The sequence below is a fragment of the Anabrus simplex genome, chromosome 5 (genome assembly GCF_040414725.1).
Source record: "Anabrus simplex isolate iqAnaSimp1 chromosome 5, ASM4041472v1, whole genome shotgun sequence".
In the NCBI taxonomy this organism is placed as follows: domain Eukaryota; kingdom Metazoa; phylum Arthropoda; class Insecta; order Orthoptera; family Tettigoniidae; genus Anabrus; species Anabrus simplex.
Window position 1 is genome coordinate 399,835,752 of NC_090269.1, and position 14,563 is coordinate 399,850,314.

At 38.8% G+C, this 14,563-nt stretch overlaps 1 protein-coding gene across 1 annotated transcript in view; it reads left to right on the forward strand.

Annotated features, from left to right (window-relative positions):
- Positions 1-14,563, forward strand: part of LOC136875003 (suppressor of lurcher protein 1) — a 1,553,195-nt gene that overhangs the window by 1,122,162 nt on the left and 416,470 nt on the right. The gene's annotated exons all lie outside the window — the stretch shown is intronic.

Genomic DNA, 14,563 nt, shown 5'->3' on the forward strand with positions numbered 1-14,563 from the left:
AACACCTATGCTATCCCACTCTGTAAATCAGTAAAAAGCCTTGGAGTCACTATAAATGAGACTTTAAACTGGGATGTGCATGTCACTAACGTATGCAGGAAAGTTCACTCATCACTTCATCCCCTTAAGATTCACCAGACCGTATTACCTCTCAACTTAAAAATAAAACTGGTTCAAACATTGATACTTCCAATTTTTAACTATTGTGATGTTGTATTGCTGGATGCTACCAGTCAACAAAACAGGAAATTGCAGAGAGCTTTAAACTCCTGCATTAGATTTATCTTTTCATTGAAGTTTGCCTCGCATGTATCCCCTTTTTATGCACGACTTTCTTGGTTAAAAGTAGAGCAGCAGAGGAATCACCATGTATCAACCCTTATCTATCGACTCTTGACTGAAAATATACCTGAATATCTCTCCAGTAATTTCCGTTTTCTATCCTCCTTTCATGACCGTGATACGCGATCTGGGTCAACAATTGCAATACCTCCACATCATACATCTGCCTTCAGTAATTCTTTCCTTGTGTCGGGCGCTAGAATATGGAATGCTTTACCCCTTGAAATTAGAAATTGTTCTTCATTAATTACCTTCAAAAGACAGTCTAAAGATTTCCTCTTGAATACGTAGGCTATATCATGTAGCTATGTGTGAATGTGTGAGTGAATGTCTGGAGTAAATTGTTCCCAAAAGTTTACATAAATTACTGTTATATTTTATGAATTCCACCTAGAGTAGTTAATATTGAATTTATTTATTATTTTTCTAATTTTAGACTTAGGATGTAATCTTTTAGTTTTAGACTATATTAAGTTATATTACTATTATATTATATACACTGTGTTAAGTTAGAATATTAAGTTTGGATTCAGTATTAAGCCGCATAATGTGGTTAAGTGTAAGAGAGGACCAAGAGCCCTAACTTCGCCACAAATAAAGACATCAATAAATAAATAAATAAATAAATAAATAAATAAATAAATAAATAAATAAATAAATAAAATCTGGCAAAAAAGTCGTAAAATACGATCCAAATTTATTCATAATGTTACTTTTAATTACATTTATTTAATGGAGGAAAATGTTTAAAATAAAAAAACCCTGGTGGTATGCAGCACACCGTGCAAAGATATATGAGTGCAATACACTTTATCTATACATATAAAGGGCCGATGACCTTCGATGTTAGGCCCCTTAAAACAAGCATCATCATATATATAAAAAATTGGTATGTTTGAAGATAATAGACTCAAAAACTACTGGACCGATTTCGCTGAAATTTTCACAGTTTGTTCTTATTACATCTGGGAGGGATTATGAAGTGGTTTGAACGAAATCTGATTGGTAGTTCGGCATTAAGAGGTGAAAAATAAAATACGGGAAGATAAGAAAACCGCAAGACAAGTCTGATAAGCGGGTTGCCTACCCAACAGTATGTGAAGATTATGATGTGTTCCTTAAAACTTTTTTCTGCTTTTATCAAATAGTGTGGGACACTCCTCTCAGCCCAAGTGGAGAGGATGAAATGTAAAAATTAATCGAAAACGACCGATATTAGTGTCGTATATGCTGAGGTAAATAAATGTACACAGGTAGGTCTTTGTCTGTCGGGTTTTGCTAGTTTTAATATAATTTACAGAAAGGAATTCCGTGATCGTTAAAAATTACTTACAGAATTAAGAATTAAATTTTGTTTCCACCTACAATGAATTCAGCAAACCCGCAATGGACAACCTGAAGGAATAAATTGAAATTTGTATAACGGGAATTATATTTGGCTTAACCACAATAGGGTTTCACACATTCGAATTTGGAAATCTTTGTCAGTTGGCTTTGCGGTATATCACAATGTTTATCTCCATGTTCTTAGGTGTAAAGGATCGTCGATTTTCGGACAGCACGTTGCAGAACATCGAGGAACTTCTCTCCGCATCAACGGAAGTTAACGGAGCAAGTGAGATCTTCCTCTTCAAAAACACTCGCATCAAAATTTTCTCCTTTCAATATTTAACTCATCTTCTAAATAATTTGATACTCCTGGTTTCTTCAAGCATTAGTTTAATTTTTTTTCATTTTATTTTCATTTCATTGTCATTTCGCTTTCTCTCTTACGATAGAAAAGATGTGTAAGAGGCGATGAATTAACTAATGATGATTCGAATTGAGAATGAGCCGTACTAATGTACTCGAAATAAGGTGAAGTTGAAAAAGAACGTTAAGACCTAAAAAGGTTAAAAAGAGAGCTGTAAGCCAAATAACGCCGGAAAAAAGCAAAAAAGGGACAAATTAAACCCAATTTTCTTGCCTACAATGACTCAAAATGAACATACGTTATGTTGGGCCTCCTCTTTCGACACTCCAGGAATAAAAGGACTCTGCCTCAACTTCCGGGTTCTGGTGTTAAGCTAAATAACCCACTTTCAGCGCAAAGTTTTTAAATTTTATCTCCTTTTATGGTCAACCTCATAACACAAAATGTTCCTAAAAACCTGGAATTGTTGGTGCCGAAGGGCATTTGGTCTACCATGCGACTGCTGCTCAGTCAGGATATGTATAGATTATGAGATGACACTTCGTCAGACCGAAATATACTTTCGGCCGTCATTCCTGGCTTACAAGACTGGGGCCACCATCTCACTGTCAGCTATCTAATTAAATCTAATCACGTACGGTGAGGGACCCTTAGACCTAGGTGAAAATTTCTGACCTGGCTGGAAATCCAACTAAGGTCCACCGGATAAGAGACAAACTCGCTAGCACTACCTCATGGGGCTGGAATAATAATAAGAAGAGAAGAAGAAGAAGAAGAAGAAGAAGAAGAAGAAGAAGAAGAAGAAGAAGAAGAAGAAGAAGAAGAATGTCTGTGCCATCAGTCGAAAGACTGATTCTTTGCAGCCCTCCATTCCATCCTATCATGTTGTAACCTTTTCATTCCGACGTAACTACTATGGCCGCTGTCTTCCCTAATGTGTTTGTCATATCCATACGTTGGTCCAACTCTACCGTTCTTACCGCCTACACTTCCTTCAAAAATTTACTGAACAAGTCCTGGAAGTCTTAAGATGTGCCCTATTTCTTCTCAAATTTAACCAAATTTTCCCTTCTCACCAATTCGATTCTGTAACACCTGATCCGTTATCTGTCCATATCACTTTCAGCGTTCATCAATAACACCACGTTTCAAAAGCTTCTATTCTCTTTCTTTCGGAGCTAGATGTTGTCCACTTTTCACTTCCGTACACTGACACGCTCCAGACGAAGGTCTTCAGAAACGTCATTCTAACTCCTACATCAAGTTTTGAAGTGAGAAATTCTTTTTTCTTATAAAAATCCTTCCTTGCTTGAGCTAGTCTGTATTTTATTTTATTTTATTTTATTTTTACTTCTGCCATAGTTAGTTATTCTACCACCGGGCGAGTTGGCCGTGCGGTTAGGTGCGCGCAGCTGTGAGCTCGCATCCGGGAGATAGTGGGTTCGGCAGCCCTGAAGATAGTTTTCCGTGGTTTCCCATTTTCACACCAGTCAAATTCTCGGACTATATCTCAATTAAGGCCACGGCTGTTTCCTTCCCATTCCCAGGCCTTTCCTCTCCCATCGTCGCCATAAGACCTATCTGTGTCGGTGCGACGTAAAACAAATAGAAAAAATAAAATTATTCTACTACCCAAGTAACAATCTTCATCTAATTCCTTTAAGATTTCCTAGATCACCCGCATTCCGTTACTCTTGTTTTAGATTTATTTATTAACATCTTGAACGCCTTTCCAAGATTGTGTCCATACCATTCAGCAATTAATAACAATAAGTATATGACATGGAAATCCACACCACTGGGTAAAATTTTTAAGTCTGTTTTTCAATAATTGATCTTTTCTGAATGGTGACTATAAATACGAAGGAATTCGTTTTCTAAGATACGTAAAATTCACGTCAACGCTGGGTACATTGCCATTATCGGTGCGGCTAAGACTGGCACGATCTGCTAATAGAATATATAATAATATAAATAGGTCTAATCAGGATGAAGCCGAACTCCAACGACAAACTTTTGGAGGTTTTTCAGGGATATCTTCTGAGTATATTGCGAAAAGAGACCGTGGTTTCTGGTGTTTTGGTAATGGATTTAGCAAAATTTTTACAGTGAATGAATCGAATATAAATCTGCTTAGCGAGGGCATTCTTGCTATAATCGGAGACATTTTCTTAAATCAAATATTGTGTATGTATATCCAGGGTCTCCTACAGAGGAGTACCTTGATTTACATATTGATCAGTCGCTCTCCTTCCATTCCATAATCTCGCTGTTTTGCAGATGATGCACAGTATACTTAACACACGTAATTATGCAGCTCGTAAATGGGAGAACTTTTGCCCCAGTAATAACAGCTCACGAGGAGTCTTAATAAACTTAGGTGTGACTTAAAGTACATCCGTGTACTTCAAATGAGCACAGAACTGCACACACTGTCTTCCACCTTCTGGCGACTTTCTTAATGTGAGTTCTCCAGACATAGAAATACATCAAATTACCAGACTTAAGTACCAAAATGGAATGAGTGGCTCAGGTGATGGAAACATAGATGAAGATTTCGATCCGTACGTTCTGAAAGTGCTCAAATTCATCCTCCTCGTTTCGATAGATTTACTGACACATAAATGGACTTCAGCGGGACGAAATCCCATCAATTCAGTGTATTAGAAATCCGTAAGTGTAGTTGCTGGTCTTACACCAAAGAACGTCGTCATTCATATTATTTTTTATTATTATTATCGTTATAGGTTACGTAACTACGATTTGGACTCTCGCTATTGATGGTATTGGTTATACGCTTACAAGGGTATAATGTTGGCATGATTGGAGACGTATGCTCTCCCAACTGCTCTTTAGAAAAATTCGGTAAAACAATAATTTATATTTCTTCAATCCAGTTGAGTTCTAAATAACATCTCACTAACTTTACTGCTGTGGTATTTATATAAAACCTTAAGTTACCTAGCGATATAGCAATATAGAATGTAGCATATGTAGTTTTCCAGAAACAACCTGTGATACGCAGGCTGATTTTTGTATCGCCAACTTTTCGTGCGTGGTGTGGAGTGAGCCGTTGTAACATGGTAACAGTCCGATTTCAGCCACATTTTTCGAGATATGGACAAAGTGCTGACCTTCTGTACTCTATTGTGACAGCCGCATTAAAGGAGGCGGTAGCCATCTTCGGATACCACACCTATGGAGATAACAACTACCTTGAGGCTACCCTGTTTTCATTTAAATATTTTTTTAAAGTGTGAAATATTAACTATTAGTTAAGGTACTTTTCGTCCTTGTGGCAGTCTGCAAGTGTTATCTATCTAATGATTAAATTTTCACATCTCAGTTACCGTATGAAATCCTCATTTGCTATCTTTAGGGTTACCTTTCTTCTTCTTCTCATAGAAATAAATGAAGAAACATGAAGGGAAAAATTAAACATTCACTCGATCGAAACCGACTTTCAACCTATTAGGTCGTGTTACATATATTTAGTACGTGTTGAAGAGATGTTAAGTACAGAACAAAAATGGCCAACCAGACAGCAATGGGTTCGGATGTTGTGCCCAGCAACTCTCCCAGTACATTGGGAAATTTATTTATTGACCGTAGTTTTACTCGTAATATTACTTCCGAAATATTAAATTATGTCTCTTGTTTCTCGTATCACAGACCTGTACTACACCGAGTTATTAGCCACAGTCAAAGTTTACCTTGTTCTATTGAATACAATATATTATGTACATAATGTGTGATTTTTATTTATAACGTCTAAGTCTGCGAAACTGAAAACTATGCGACCGTTACAATAATGACAGGCTACCGCAAATTAATTTAATAACATAAATCTCGTGCGAAAATAGATAACACCGTTAATCTATATAAATAAATTCGTAACGACCGTGTGCCTGTAAATTGACTATTTAGTTGAAATTTCTGTACAGTTATCCGTTTTAGGTGTAATAATGGCCATCTGCATACTTTCAGCTTTGGTGTCTGTTTGTTTGTCTGTTTGAGTTCCTATAACTTGAAAACTACTGAATATAGTTCTACCAAACCTGATATTTAGAATCCACCTGTCCTCTGGTATCACTTAGGGCCAATATTATTTCTGAATACCTAAATTTACTACGGGTTTATCCGAAAAGGAAGCAATGATTTTGCACTCCCACAAAATATGCACATCCAAAATGAACAGAAATATGCCATCCTTAAAGGAAATCAACTTCTAAAACGTTTCTCTTATGTGCATAATTTCGATAGGAATATTAATAACGAAGATATCATTAACGGAATGGCATTAGACATAGTGGCCTGCTATTTTAATGGAAACTTACCAGCTCTGTGTGAGTGTCAGAAAGCTGGCTCGCAGTAGGAAAAGGAACCTGTCATTATAATGATAACAGCACAACACAATTTGACTGACAGTAGGGAAGGTGCCTGCCATTATAATAAAACCTCCTCAACTGTAATCTGTCTGGAAGTAGGAAAAAGGGCCTGCCATTTTAATGAAAACTTCCCAAATCGATTGTGACCACGCAGGAGGCAATGGTGCATGCCATTATAATGAAAACCCACTCCACTGTGAATGGCAGTAGGCAATTGAGCCTGCCATTATAATCACAACTCCGTAACTCACACTTCACAATGGAAACAACGTATGGGGACCTCCCCATGTTGTTTCTCGAATAACGCTAAGAGACATGCACTTTAAAAAAGTCGTACTCACTGCATGTACAGTAATTTACTTCGATATCAATATACAATGTAGAATACTGTAGGGAAGGACGAGTACATTTGCTAGTATTATAACAAGCTTCACTTCTGAACCTCCTACTATAAAACGGGTACCGATCTCCGGCGAGAATTAAATGTATTCATCGTCTCAATCATTTATTCATTGCCCTGACCCATTTAGCTCACGTGTGATAACGGCATTATTGCGGAGTGTTCTCCACTAAATGCTCCCCTGTGAGTTATTATGATGATATTGAAATGAAGCATCAAAATTTCATAAGTTTAATGATATAAACAGGTTTAATTTTTGTTTTCAATGCGAACCAGGTGGCGAGGGAAATTTGCGCAATCTCATCAATGCTGGAATAAACTTGGGGTATGTTTAACTGCACCATATGGAGCTCTTAATGATGTACAACCATTTTCGAGTGCTGACATCACAGTTTTATGGCGCCATTAACACCGACGAGTCTGTTTGAATGGTTTAAGTACAGCCATTAATACCACTGAGTAATTACCAATAATGTGGTTATAGTACACGTCGTAGATATCTGTACTAATTAATGCAAGTCGAAATGTAGCAATGCGTAAAGATAGACATAAAGATGAAAAGTAAGGGGAATGAATGCGGCCATATCACGCCTCTTAGAAATTAGAAAAGATGGTATCAAAGCAAGTTATACTCATGAAATACTTGGGAATATACAAAATTTCCAACGAATTCCAGATGGAGACCGTGCTGGAATGATTTTAAATGTAGGCCAAGGAGCAAAACATCGTAATTAAGTGATGTTTTAGTTTGCCTGGCAAGATTAAGGCCTTCAGGCCTTCTCTTCAATCTAACCCGGCACATAAATATACATTACAATAATCAAACTAAATAATATCTGAATTAAATTAATCATATAAACAATGAGAAATGAGAAATCATGAAATAAAACAAAACTTCAATTAAACTAAAGAACAATTAATTAATTAATTAATTAGTTAATTACAAGAAGAGGAAACGTTCTTAAAACTAATATCCTATATGTAAAAGATAGGTAGTGCATAAAATCTAATAACATTAACCCTGGATTACCAGCTTATGCAAAGACAAGTATGTTATAGCCAGTACATAAAGTACACAAAAAGTGGTCGCAAAAGATGTTTCAAATTATACTTTTCGGAAATGATGTGTTTTTGGCACATTTCAGAGAATGGAGCTATTGCACGTAATCACTTTATGTTCCTGACATACCGGCCTATTAAAACACCACAGAAAACTTTGGTATTGCGGTCTTTATTTCTCGGGCAGGCATAGCATCTTCCTTGAGATCTCGAAGGCCTCTTGAGTCGGAGCTCTGGCTGGAACTTCCTTGCTAGTTGCTGTGCAAGTGCTGTCTTGATAGATATAGGGAGAGTTTCAACAAAAGTTGTTTTTCCATCCAAGGAACCGTCAACTGCTCTCCTAATGTCAACAAAAATACGTCTAGGTTTGTTGAACTTTGACCTGCTGATATTAGGTTATGGAGAAGGATGATGTAGCAGAGTATTTCTTTTTACAAATGTTTGTCATCAATGTTTTGCCGTGTTACACAATTATATCACTAAAACTTGTACACAGTTACATCTAAATGGTTAAATATGTGTAATGTATATAAATATACAGTCCAGAAATGATGGTAAACCGTTCAGTAAAATTGCAGAAGAAAAATCATCATTTTGAGTAAGGTGGGGTGAGTAGTTGCCCCAAGGTCAGTATCCAGACAAGTGATACACATGCATACCGAATGTGACAGTGGCACTGACTACCTGCTAGAGAGACAAACAAAGTTAAGGAAACTGAAATAATTCACTGCTTCCAACTTCTAACCATCCCAGAATAAAAATGCTCTGGGGTGTGGCTGCTTACTCATTCAGGGTTAAAAACTAAAAATTTTAATTTAATATTCTACCAGGGCATCACTGAAAAAAGAATGGATGTGAGTAGTAGCATAAAGTTTACATAAGATGGTCTAAGGTTGCATAAAATGTCTCCAAAGGTCTTCATTCAAAGTGTGAATAGCACTTATTTCTCTGATACTTTCAGGAAGGAGGTTCCACTCAGGGCAGGGAAGTACTGTGAATTAATTATCTTAAGTAGATTTTCATCCAGAGAAAGACATTTCTTTCAAATGATGACGAACAGCATTCGCTGGCTTAATTTTTGACCAGGATTGTGAAGCATTTGTTATATTCTCGGTATGGTGGGGACATTATAACAGCAGTTTTCATTCCCAGTTCCGATGAGTTCAAATTGAAAATTTGGAATATAAGAAATATGTCCGTAATATTAATCTATGTTTTACATAGCTGTGTTCAACCCTTGTCCCATTTCTCTACGGGTTGGGGGTTGAAGTGAGATGAATTTGTACCGAGTTAGTTTTATGACCGAATGCCCTTCCTGACGTCACACGGTGTTAATGAGACGAAATGAATGACGTGGCACATGTGGCATAAGGCTTACCGTCTCCATCCGACGGACGAATCACCGTCAACAGCGTCATATGTCCTCACTCCATATGAGCACTGTGGAGAGGTTTGAAATTTAATCCAGGATTTTGGCAGGCAATCTAGAGATTAGAAATTGTATATCACCACCTTCCCTACCCTGCCGAGCAACATTCTGGTGGTGACATTTTTTCGATCAACGGGACTCGAACCGGCTAACGATGGCGTAAGACCATTGGTACAGTAACGACTATGATGACCGGTTGAGCTATTTCTCTATATATTAGGTATCGGGTATGAAATAAATACAAAATAACACTCCAGTACTCTGTGCAGATAAGTTTCAGTAATACATTGCAATTGAAAAGATGAAAAAGCAGTATTTTATGAAATATCGGTTATTCTTACAGGATAACAACATCTGTTGAAAAGTTGTGGTATTGTGAACCTGAGTCACTAATGACTGAAATAACTCAGTTCTATACTTTGAAAATCCTGGAATATGGGAAACCTGCAACGGGGGTTAAAAGTCAGGTTGTGTGTTTCACAAATAGGAAAAGTCCTCTAAGTTTTAAGTACTGTGTTGACGTGGTGGAATTTCCTTATGGTAATGATTGTAAGTACCTTCATGGCGGTAATCACATAAATGGGGTTGTGATTAAAGGGTACAGATCACTGCACATCGTTATGAGGGTGTTTAGGAGTTGTAGTAAAGATGTAAAGGAGAGGGCATATAGGTCTCGGGTAAGATCCCTACTAGAGTATGGTTCCAGTGTATGGGACCCTCACTAGTATTACTTCATTCAAGAACTGGAAAAAAATCCAAAGAAGAGCAGCTCGATTTGTTCTGGGTGATTTCCGACAAAAGAGTAGCGTTACAAAAATGTTGCAAAGTTTGGACTGGGAAGACTTGGGAGAAAGGAAACGAGCTGCTCGACTAAGCGGTATGTTCCGAGCTGTCAGTGGAGAGATGGCGTGGAATGACATCAGTAGACGAATAAATTTGAGTGGTGTCTTTGAAAGTAGGAACGATCATAATATGAAGATAAAGTTGGAGTTCAAGAGGACAAACTGGGTCAAATATTCGTTTATAGGGAGGGGAGTAAGGGATTGGAATAACTTACCAAGGGAGATGTTCAATAAATTTCCAATTCCTTTGCAATCATTAAAGAAAAGGCTAGAAAAGCAACAGATAGGGAATCTGCCACCTGAGCGACTGCCCTAAACGCATATCAGTAGTGATTGATTGATTGATTGATTGATTGATTGATTGATTGATTGATTGATTGATTGATTGATTGATTGATTGATTGATTGATTGATTGATTGATTGATTGATTGATTGATTGATTGATTGATTGATTGATTGATTGATTGATTGATTGATTGATTGATTTTTACAGACACTGTTTGCAGAGTTGGGGTGTAATTCAGTGAATGTAATCGAATTACTCGTAATGATTACCTTCTTAGTAATTTTTACTTTTAATTTACTTGTTGAAATAAAATGGTAATAGTTACATTCTAGTAATTGATACACATCGCACGGCAGCAGAAATGGGGAAAAAATGATGATGAATTAAATTTATTCACTTCTCCTACAGCAGAATCAGTAACTTGACCAGTTCTGGATGAAGTACTTTCTAACCTCTTCAATACTGTACTTCCAAAGACATCATTCTTAAACCAACGATGCTCTTACATTGAAACACAAGTGTTTCTTCACGTAACGAGCTCAACATCTGCATTACCTTAAGTGCGGCCCGTATTCGGAAGATGGTGGTTTCGAATCCCACTGTCGGCAGCTCTGAAGATTGTGTTCCGTGATTTCTCATTTTCACACCAGGCAAATGCAAGGGGCCGTACCTTAATTTAGGTCCCGGCCTCTACCATTCCACTCCGAGCCCTTTCTCTTCCCATCATCGCCAAAATAAGTCTTATCTGGGTCGGTGCCATGTAAAGCAACTTGTAAAAATAATCGCGTGTCCTTATTAACCCGTAATTCCGTATACCCCTACTAATTATTTATTTCTGTTGTCGGATACCCATCGTTATCGACTTCGATTTTTGACAGCAGTTGGTGCCAAGATTTTGAAAGCAGTGTTCGCGACGCACCGAGAAGTGGAAGACAATCCACCAGACTTGAACTTTTAGCTGACGTGCAAAAATCTATCGAACGATCTCCGGTAAAATCCATACGGAAACGTGAGTCTGAGTTGGGGATACCAGAATCGTCCATGAGGAAACGCATGAAAGTGGATCTAAGAAATGAGTTGTTGGCGTCCAGTGAGTGTCAGTGAATTATCAGATGATGATTTGGAGAGACGTGTTGATGCTTGTGGTCGGATGCTGCGACAGCTCCAAACAATGACTCAGAAGGCATGGAGGGCACGCAGGGACGTTTTAGATTCCTAAGATGTAAGTAGAAATAAATAAATAAGAAAATATTAAGTGAATATACTTGCATATAATGTCAGTTTGAGTTTAATTGAATTTAATGTAGGGGTATACGGATTTTGTGCGCACCCTGTACAGCGTCTTTTCAGTAAATGCAAAGATGTATTTACCGCCAAAGACGTCAAAGCTTATCGATGAATATCTTAAGAACTAATTAATTTATTAGCAAAATAAATGGCGAGCTAAATGTCAATAAGTAAAATAAAAATGAAGGAAAACGATCATTTCGAAAGTTCTCAGGTATCAAGCTTAGTCTAGTGATGAGAGCCATAAAATGTCTTTCTCTTATAAAGAAACTTTCCCTTTCCAAAAATCAAATTATCATAAATACGAGGGTTATACATAAAGTTGTGGCAACGTAGTCCAGACACCCGGAGGAGATCGCGCATACGCAAATAGATCATGGTAGCGGTCAAGTGGCACTGTTGTTTGATGTGTACTGTGGATTTGACGGGCATCCAGTTGGGAGTGTACAAAGGGCACTAGGAAAGATTTGCAATGTGAGTGAACGCTTTAGATTTTTCAAAATAATTTCCACCACACTCAATACACTTCTTCATACGTCGAAACCAGTCACTGAACCAACTCTGCCACCTTTGTTCGGTTACATTTTCACACTCTTGATCCCGTGCTGCCAGAAGCTCCTCATCGGATGCGAAACGCCGCTCTTTCAACGTCATCTTCACTTCTGGGAAGAGTGCGAAGTCACATGGGGAAAGATCAGGACTGTGTGAAGGGTGATCAAGCACAGTGAACACTGATCTGGCAAGAAAATCCATTGTTACGTTAACACGATGTGCTGGAGCATTGTCGTGATGCAAGAGCCAAGTGTTGAGCCGTGACCTTGGACGAAGCTGCTTGAGAGCCTGGATGACCTGAGGCAGACAAATCTCACTGTACCACTTCGCAGTAACTGTCCTTTTTGATTCTAGCATAGCCCGAATCAGGATGCCCCGTTTAGTGAAGAATACTGCAACCATCCGTTTCTTCACTGACCTTAACTTTCGCACAGTTACAAGAGTATCCTCATCTTAAAACAGCCACACCTTGTTCTGGAATTTTGTTGGGACATCGTAATAATAAAGCCCAATTTCATCAGCTGTAACGATGCTATTGACGTTACGCGAAGTCCCATTTTCAAAATGTTTTAGCATTTTTCCACCCCATTTCACTCGATGTGCCCTTTATTCCTCTGAATGGGGCGCCCAAAGGGAACAAAACGTTCTAACATGGAGATGGTCGTGTAGAACTGAATAAATAGCTTGTGCAGGGATGTGGAGGGTCTCTTCTACCTGCCGAAATGTCAACCGCCTCCCTTGCTGCAACATTTTCCTCACAGCTTCAATGTTTTCCTCAGTCACTGAATCAGACGGTCGCACAGAGCGAGGATCGTCTTCAACTCCAAAATTTCCCCTCTGGAACTCTCTGTACCAGCGAAAAATTGTTGTCCGATGTGGACAGTCTTTCTCCAGCACAGGAGTCATTTCCTCCAGGCACTGGTCAATAATTAATCCACGAGCAAAATTGTAGCGGATAACTGCGCGATATTCACCTTTGGACCACACTGACATCTTAACTTGCTTTTAATCCCACTGCTTGGTAACAACTGGTGCTGTCTTCTAGATCGATTTTCACCACTCTTTCCATCCCTCATCATAACAGGGATGTCCAGCCAACCGTTTTTGTGCATTGCAATACTTTCCTAGTGCCCTTTGTAATTGTTGTGTGGCGTTGAAGTGAAGAGTGTCGATTTCACCGATGGTTTCAAGAGGTGATCAGCGTTCGTTGATTAAAATCGAGGTCGCTCGTGGCAAAAATGTATTAGAATGTGGCGAGAATAGTTACCGTATAGGACGGTGCACGATGGGTCAAGGTCTTTCGTTTGGGTCGGAATGAGATCGAGAATTTGCACCGCACAGGTCAGCCGTCCCTTCCTCAAGATCAGATCGACATCGTGAGTTGTATCGTTTCCGTAGACCATCGATGGAATAACGCACGTTGTCATGTCACAAACAATGTCAAGTTCTTATTGCAACGGTGCCACTGGGAGGTCTTGGAGCACCCTCTGTACTCACCAGACATGTGTCCTTGTGATTGCGACCTGTTTACGAAGTTGAAGTAACCCCTCCGAGTGCGCCGATTTTCTTACGTGTGATCTGTATTCCGTGCAGTAGGGCGCTCCGTCATTAACAGACAACGCCTTGCCAATTGTCCCCAACGCCTTCCCGACATTTGGCAAAAGGTAATAGACTTTGCGGGTGACCACAATGAAGGAATGTAATGCAATTGCACTTGTTACTTAATTATATATTGCGTTCTACCAATATTGCCACTGCTTTATTTTCAGCTCTCGTATGTCTCCCGGTCTTGGGCATCCATTAACGGTGTTCAGACTGCATACAGCCGTAAGGCATAGCCTGCATTGATACTAGGTAACCAATACTTTATAGCACTGCATACATGGTTTCTATGGTTACACTTCCGTCACACATTTTCGGATGAGCCCAGCCATAAGACATACTTAACCGTGCTCGATAGCTGCAGTCGCGGCCAGTGCGGCCAGTATCCAGTAATCGGGAGATAGTGGGTTCGAACCCCACTGTCGGCAGCCCTGAAGATGGTTTCCCGTGGTTTCCCATTTTCACACCAGGAAATGCTGGAGCTGTACCTTAATTAAGACCACGGCCACTTCCTTCCCATTCCTAGGCCTTTCCTATTCCATCGTCACCATAAGACATGCCTGTGTCGGTGCGACGTAAAGCAAACAGCAAAGAAAAAAAGGAAACAGAGACATAATTACGGCAAAATCACACAAAAAGTGAAGTGATATCGTTTCCCTGCAAACTTTGTATTATGCAAAAT